The sequence below is a fragment of the Ursus maritimus genome, unplaced genomic scaffold, assembly GCF_017311325.1.
Source record: "Ursus maritimus isolate PB19 unplaced genomic scaffold, ASM1731132v1 scaffold_12, whole genome shotgun sequence".
Lineage (NCBI taxonomy): Eukaryota > Metazoa > Chordata > Mammalia > Carnivora > Ursidae > Ursus > Ursus maritimus.
Window position 1 is genome coordinate 61,027,452 of NW_024423564.1, and position 7,004 is coordinate 61,034,455.

Here is a 7,004-nt window from a genome sequence, read left to right on the forward strand (position 1 = left end):
GTCCGTGTAGGGACTGTCCACAGTAGGTGGCACCGTCGTAGGCCTACAGAAGCAGGATAACTCTCACAGGGTCACACAGGAAATGAGGACAAGAGCTGGGGCTTTGAACTCAGGACTCAACCCGCAGTCTCTGCTCTTGGTCCCTGTGCTCCATGGCTCCTTGAGAGGGGGCCTCTGTATCTTTTTTTTTTTTTTTTTAAGAATTTATTTATTTACTTAAAGAGTGAGCAGCAGAGGGAGAGGGAGAAGGAGACTGCCCACTGAGCAGGGAGCCCAACCAGGGGCTCGATCCCAGGACCCTGAGGTCATGACCTGAGCTGAAGGCAGATGCTTAACTGACTGAGCCACCCAGGTGCCCCAGAGGGTGCCTTTGTGAGGGTCTCGGGCCCTGGAGACGGCCTGCATGGGCTCCATTTCTCTTACTATGATAAGGGAGTCATCGGGTGCAAGTGCTCAGAGGAGGGCCTGGCTCTTGGCAAATGCTGAAGGTTGGGGCGTGAGGAAGTGGACCCCCAGATTCCACATGCCAGGACTGATCTCATCTGATCCTGGCCCGGTGTCCCTGGCTCGCAGTTGTTCCTGGTGTCAGCTCCCTGACCACGGGCCACGTCCAGGCCCTCCACAAGCCCTGTCGTGTTGACCTCCTGGATCTCTCTTGAGCGTGTCCGCTTTTGTCCTCCTCCATGGGTCACCAGCATAATCTAAGCCGGGCCAACTGCAGTGACCTCCCCTCGAGTCTGCCTGTCTCCCCCTAGGCTCTTTCCCACCCTCTAGTTACGGTGATGTTTTATAACCTTCTCCTGTCACGTACCCTCCCCTTGCTTAAGACTTCGCTAGGTGCTACCGTTCTTAGAATAGCGCTCACATTTTGCATCTTAGTCTGCAGGGTCTGGCCGATCTGCCTCTGTGGCTTCATTCTTCGGTGACTGTGTGCTCATTGTCCACATTCTAGCCACACTAGCCTCCTTTCCTTTCCCTTCCAACACAGTGTTACCTCTGCCTCGGGGCCTGTGCACACCTTGTTCCCGTGACTCGGAATGCGTTCCCTTCCTCCGAGGCAGCCTTTGCTCATCTTCATGTCTCACTTCTGAGATTCGGCAGCCTTCCCTGACTTCTCTCCTTTGCTCTCATAGCTCCCGGTGCAGGCCTCCACACCACGCGCAGACTTGGTTTTGCATTTATTTGTGTGATTCTCCGCTTGCTCTCGGACTCCGTCACTAGGTGCTAAGCTCAAGGCAGGGAGGGTATGTAGCTCGTCATCCTGTCCTCGGGGTGTGGCCCATAGTAGGCCCACAGCAAATGCTTATTGCCCGTATGTTCAAAGGAAAGAAAGGGAAGGTGCCTGTGGGCCTTCAGGAGGAGAGGAAGAGACTCCAGGGGAGTTGGCTCGCGTCTCCTCTCCGGGGACCTTGTCTGCAACAACTCTACTTCGTTATGACACTTTGCCGGGAAGCTCACTGATTATGGATTTCTTGGGGGCAGGCCAACATTCTCCTTCAGCCACCAGGAACTCTCTCTGGGAGGCAGGAGCAGTCTGGACTAACGAAGCCAGCATCGACCTTTCCGGTGTCACGTCTTCCTGGGCAGGTCCTGTTCCTGCCTTTCTGGAGGCCTGAGGCAGCTCCTCCTCTTTTCTCAGTCTCCTCATCTGTAAAATGGCAGCGCTGAGATGATCCTCGAGGTCCCTTCCTGCTTTCTGATAGTATGACTTCATGAATTACGGCTGCACCTTTTTTTTTTTAAGCAAAAGATAGATTAACCGAAGGTAAAAGGGCCTCTCCTCATCCTTTCCCACCTTGCCCGACCTCCCTGGCTCTGTGGTGATTGCTCACAAAAACCCATCGTGACAGGAGCATGGAGGCATTGCAGTGGTGCTGCCGGATCGACCCGGGGAGGAGGTCGCCAACCGCAGCAGCAGCACATAGGGTCACCGCCAGGGCCCTGGCGTCTGCATGTGCCCCTGCATTCCTTAGGGGGACGCATGTTAAAAGGTAACCCACAGAGGAAGGCCCTGTTCTGATGACGTTCAGTTTATTTCAGTCACGTGTATGGGGAGAGAGGCGAGTGGCCCTTGGCCCGCCCAGATGGTGAATTCCTCAGCTCTGGGACGAGGGGACTGTGCCTGACTCCCTTTATCCCGCCTGGCCCGCCCCCCGCCACCAGGTGTCAGCTCTGTCAGTGACGGCCACAGGGCTGAAGGAGAGAAGGAGCAGTTGCAGAGGGGGCCATGGGGTCGGGGGTGTCGAAGGGGCGGCAGAGAGGGAGGGAGGCTCCTCACCTTTACAACAGGAAGCATTTGTGCAGGGCTGGTGCCGAATCTGCCAGGAATGGCCTCGGCTGGCCAGATGCCAAGAGTTTATTGCATGCAACACAGCAATTTCAAATTTCCTTTATTCTCCAAGAGCCGATGAATTAGCTGAAAGATTAAGAACACTTGCAAAGTAGCCGACAAAGTGGTTTGGGTTGGTGTGGTATAAACTCAGCAGAGGAGTGTATGCGTGCACGGGGCTGGGGCTGGGCCAGGACAGTCAGGGAAGGCCCCGAGACAAGGAGCAAGTGGCGGGGGGTGTGTGGCTCTAGAGAAGGAGGTGGTAGAAGCCCAGACAACGGGGCTCCGAGTCCCGGCTCCACTGCCCATCAGCCATGTGGGCTTAGCACGTCACTCAGCCTCGGAGCTGTTGGGGAGAAGAAGAAACGTCCACCATAAGCTCCCTGAGGGCAGGCACCGGGTCTGGGGCTGCTCTGTCCCAGGCTCCCACACCTGTGTGTGGGTGGGTGGTCACCGAAGGGCCCCTTCACCCACCGCTCCTTGGCGGTCCTTGAAACGCAGTCCCCCTCCCAGCGCCGTGGGGGGAAGTCCAGTCCCTCACTTCCCCGGCCCAGAGACAATGCGCACGTTCTCCTTCTTGGCCGCCGTTGACTGGAGACATAGGATTGGCCCTGGCCAGCAGCATCCATTTCTCTCATTTTGCTCACAGTTTTACACGAAGTCTCCCAAATCTCTTCTTGGGTCCTGGCCCCCCTCCTGGCTCTGACCAGCATATTCCACCCCGCTTGGCGTCATCCCTCGAGCAGTGAGGCCTGTGAGGGGCTGTTGCAATAGCCCAGACAAGAGGCAGCAGGGGCCCCGAAGCCCGGCCCTGAAGGTCTCTGCCCACCGCAGGCCGCACTCCCCGTTCTGGTGCAGAGTGCACTGTGTGTCCCTCACCCTGTCCAGTCACTCTCGGCTGGGCACACATCTTCACGCAGCCATGGTCTCCAAAGAGAACCCTGCTCTCCTGAGGCAGGAGTAGGTCTCCAGGCACTGTGAGAGTGCTGTAGTCCTCCTTTTTGACTTGGTTTAGAGGACAGAGGTTGTGTGGCCTCAAGTCTGGGAAAGAGGGGCCTGCGATGCCTCCCCTGACCCCAGCAGAGGGTATCAGCGTGGTTGGGCTCCAGGCCCAGGAGACCTTCCCCCAGCCGTGTGCAGGGTTGAGATCGCCTGGCCAGTGTCTGCGGCAGGCTGGGAGAGTCACGTGGGGGCCGGGCGTGTGTGCCGCGTTCCTCTCGGGTTTGATAAGAGGTCTAGCTCTTCCCCATAGTCCATTCCAGGCCTTCAGACATGTCCCACCCTGCTCACTGCGACAGCGCTGGGTTGGCTGTTTTATTCCTGCTGCTTAGTTATCACGATGGATCGGTCTTAGAGTACATCAGGCGGCCTGAGCAGCTTTGGTTTCGGAATGCCATGCGTTCATTCACGCACTCCCCGGTTCGGCAGGCGTCAGGAGCAGCACACACACACGCTGGCCTGGACCGAATCCTGCCCCAAGGAGGGCTGTGACCGTGAGAGGATGGCACTGCCTCACATTTCCCTGTTCTTTGCAGCTCACAGACCACTTTCCCTACCCTTATTTCATTTAATGCTCATGGGATGAGGGGGTTTTATTGTTTCCATTTTGTAGGAGAAGGAAACTGAGGCTAAGAGAGGGTAAGAATCTTGCCCAAGGTGACAGCTCTGTCAGTAGCAGAGGTCTGTGGCCATCTGCTCTCCCCGCCGTATCCCAGTCTGGTCCTGGTGCCGTTGGGTGACAGGCCCCACACTCATGACGTGGACAGAGTAGGGATTTGTGGACAGAAGAGTAAATTTTCTGAATCAATTTGGGTCTTGGTATTCCCATCTGTGAAATGGGTGGGCTAGAAATCTCTTTCCCTTGCCTTTCCTTATGAGGATGTCAGGGACAAACACCGTTATTTGATATGCAGAGGTTTTAAAGCTATTAGTAGCTGGGACGTGATGGACAGTCTGTGCCTGGCAGACCCTTCCTGGAGGCATCCCTCCCTCCCTCCTTCGTGTAACACGTAGCTGGAAGCCATTGCTCTGTGCCCAGCTCTGGGCTGGGCACGGAGGACCCAGAGAATCCGACCTGGTGCCTGACCTTGAGGAGGTCACGGAACTGAAGCACTCTTCTGGCTGCCCAGGGAAGCCTGGGTGTCATTCATGACTAGAGAAGACCCACAAGCTGGAGGGGGACGTGGCGCAGCGGGGCTGGCATCGCCGTCACAGAGCTCCCCGTGGCCGGCGCCGTGCCAGGGGCTTTCCGGACACCTCCAGTTCTGTCCTCGCAGCAGTGCGGGAGGCCGGCGTGCGCAGTCCTGCTTCTGCAGCGGAGGAAGAGGCTCAGAGCGGCATGGTGACTCGTCCAGGGCTGCACATCTGGCATGTGGGTGTTCATCTCTGTGACTTCGCGGCAGAGAGTCCTTTCTCGGACACCTTGCCTCTGAGCAGCTCTCCACGTAAAAGGGAGACATCAACAAATGGAGGGGGAGTGCTGGCTTTCTGGGCCCTGGTACCTTGAGCAGTGGTTTGGGGCAGGGGTCTGGGTCTCTGGGTCTTCGTTGTCTCGTGCTGGGCGCCCCCCATCCCCCGCACGCCGGGCTCCTGCTGGAGCAGCGGACACTGCAGGTCAGATGTTCAGCCTCCCATCTGCTCTCCCTCCTCCTTTCATCTGAAACCCAACTTGGATTCTCGTAAACAAACAGTAAATTCAACAATACAATCTTCTTGAAATGCCTTGTAGTTATTTTAAGGCTGTTTGGGGGTTTATTTTAATTGTGGGCCCAGCCCCCACAGTCATCCAACTACCGCTAGGGGCGTTCGCGGCTGCTGCCTCCCTGCCGGACCCCGTCCCCTTCCAGCAGAGGCCCAGGGGGGCCCGGAGGTGGTGGGGGGAGATGCAGTGAGGTATGGGCCTCTCCCTCCCGTGGCCACCCGCGTGGTGTCTAAGGACCTGAGGGGCTGCAGTGTCTGAGGCCAGCTTCAGATCCAGGCGGAGGTGAGGGGATGACCTCCCAGGCTGACGAGGGGCCACTAGGGAAGGAGAAGCTGGGCCTGGTTGTAGGTTCACACTCTGGTTACCAGGACCACACACACCTCACTTTGTAGCTGAAGTGGGCTGAAAGTTGGGTCCAAATAAGTCAGATTTTCTGGCTACGGAGGGACCCTGGGGGTCTTGTCCAGTGCGTTCCTCTTACAGTTAAGGAGACTGAGTTCCAGAGAGGGAGGGGCTTGCTTCCACTCCTTACCTCCCCAGACTCAGAGGCATTACCCTTCCTGTCGTGGCTTAGGGTGTCAGGTACCAGCTCGTGGGAGTCTGGGGACCTGGTTTTCTGCGTGATGCCCCGCAAGTGATCTAATCTCTCTGGGTCTTGGTTTCTCCATCCATGGAATGGAGTAAAAGAGCCACGGTCCATTACAAGCAGCATCTCCCTGGCTAAGGACTGATGGTCAGTCTTTGTGTTTTGAAGACAAGTCCGCAGCAAGACTCTTGATGCCAGGCTCCTTGTGAGGGTATAATGTGCTGGTATGTGGTGTGGATCTCCAGGAAGGGGTGTCAGGGCATCTCCAGGGAGCAGAGCTGGGAATGCTGGGGGTGCTCACTGACTCAGGAGCGTGGGAGGACCAGGCTCAGCCAGTGTTTGCTGGGCAGCAGTGAAGGAATCCCACATTTTGGGGCCTTTGCCTCAGTGTCAGGCACTATGGTGGGGACTTCAGGTATTTTTGTTTTCACAGCAGCTCTGGCAGGAAGACACCCCTTATCCCTACTTCAGATATGGGGAGACTGAGGCTCAGAGGGGAGAGTAACATGTGAGGCCCTCACAGCAGGGAGTTAGGAGGCAAATGCCAGAGACCTTGCTCCGCCAGATGGGCAGTTCTTGAGGTGATGACAGAGAAGAGGGAGCGGAGGTGAGGAGGCGCAGTGGACCCCAGAAATGGCGTGAGAGCAAGTGGGAAGCGAGGGTACTCCGCACAGCGCCCGGGGCCAGATCCAATCGGAACGGGGCCCAGGCCCTGGGAGACGTCTGGTCTGGGTCTGGCTGAGGCCCCTCTATTTATTTGTACATCACCAGATGTAAACTAATTTGTTTAGCAAGAAAAAACACATTTTTATTGCCTTCCAAACAGAGCTGTTTTTCCTCCGGCCGGCCCATGTGCATTGAACAGCCAGGCTGGGGAGCAGAACTTTCGGGAACACGCTGAGGTGTTGGTGAGGCAAGGCTGTCACTTGCAGGGTGTTGGGCTCCAGAGCTCACAGACCTGAATTCCAGCCCAGCTCTGTCACTGCTGGCTATGCGACTTTGGCAAGTCGCTTGGCTGCTTTGTGCCTTCATTTTCTTACCTGGAAGAGGGGGTGGCCATGCGTCCTGCATGGAAGGAGACCATCGGTGCCACCAAGCTTGCTCGTTGGTGAAAAGCAGTTTCAGCAATTGTTCACTGCCATAATCACAAACCTGCAAACGGCACCCCGCTGATGGAACTGTTAATCCCAGCATGAAGCTTATTACGCCTTCCCATGCGTTCGCAACCACGAGCTACTGGGGTGCACTGTCCTCATGGGAGAAACCAAGAAACTGCACCCTGGGAGTGGGGAGGGGAGGAAGGAGACCTTGGGTTTCCAGGGGACCTGCTGTGTGCTCCTTGTTCTGCTAGGTGCCACATTAAGCGGTGGTGTATTGCTTCATTCTTG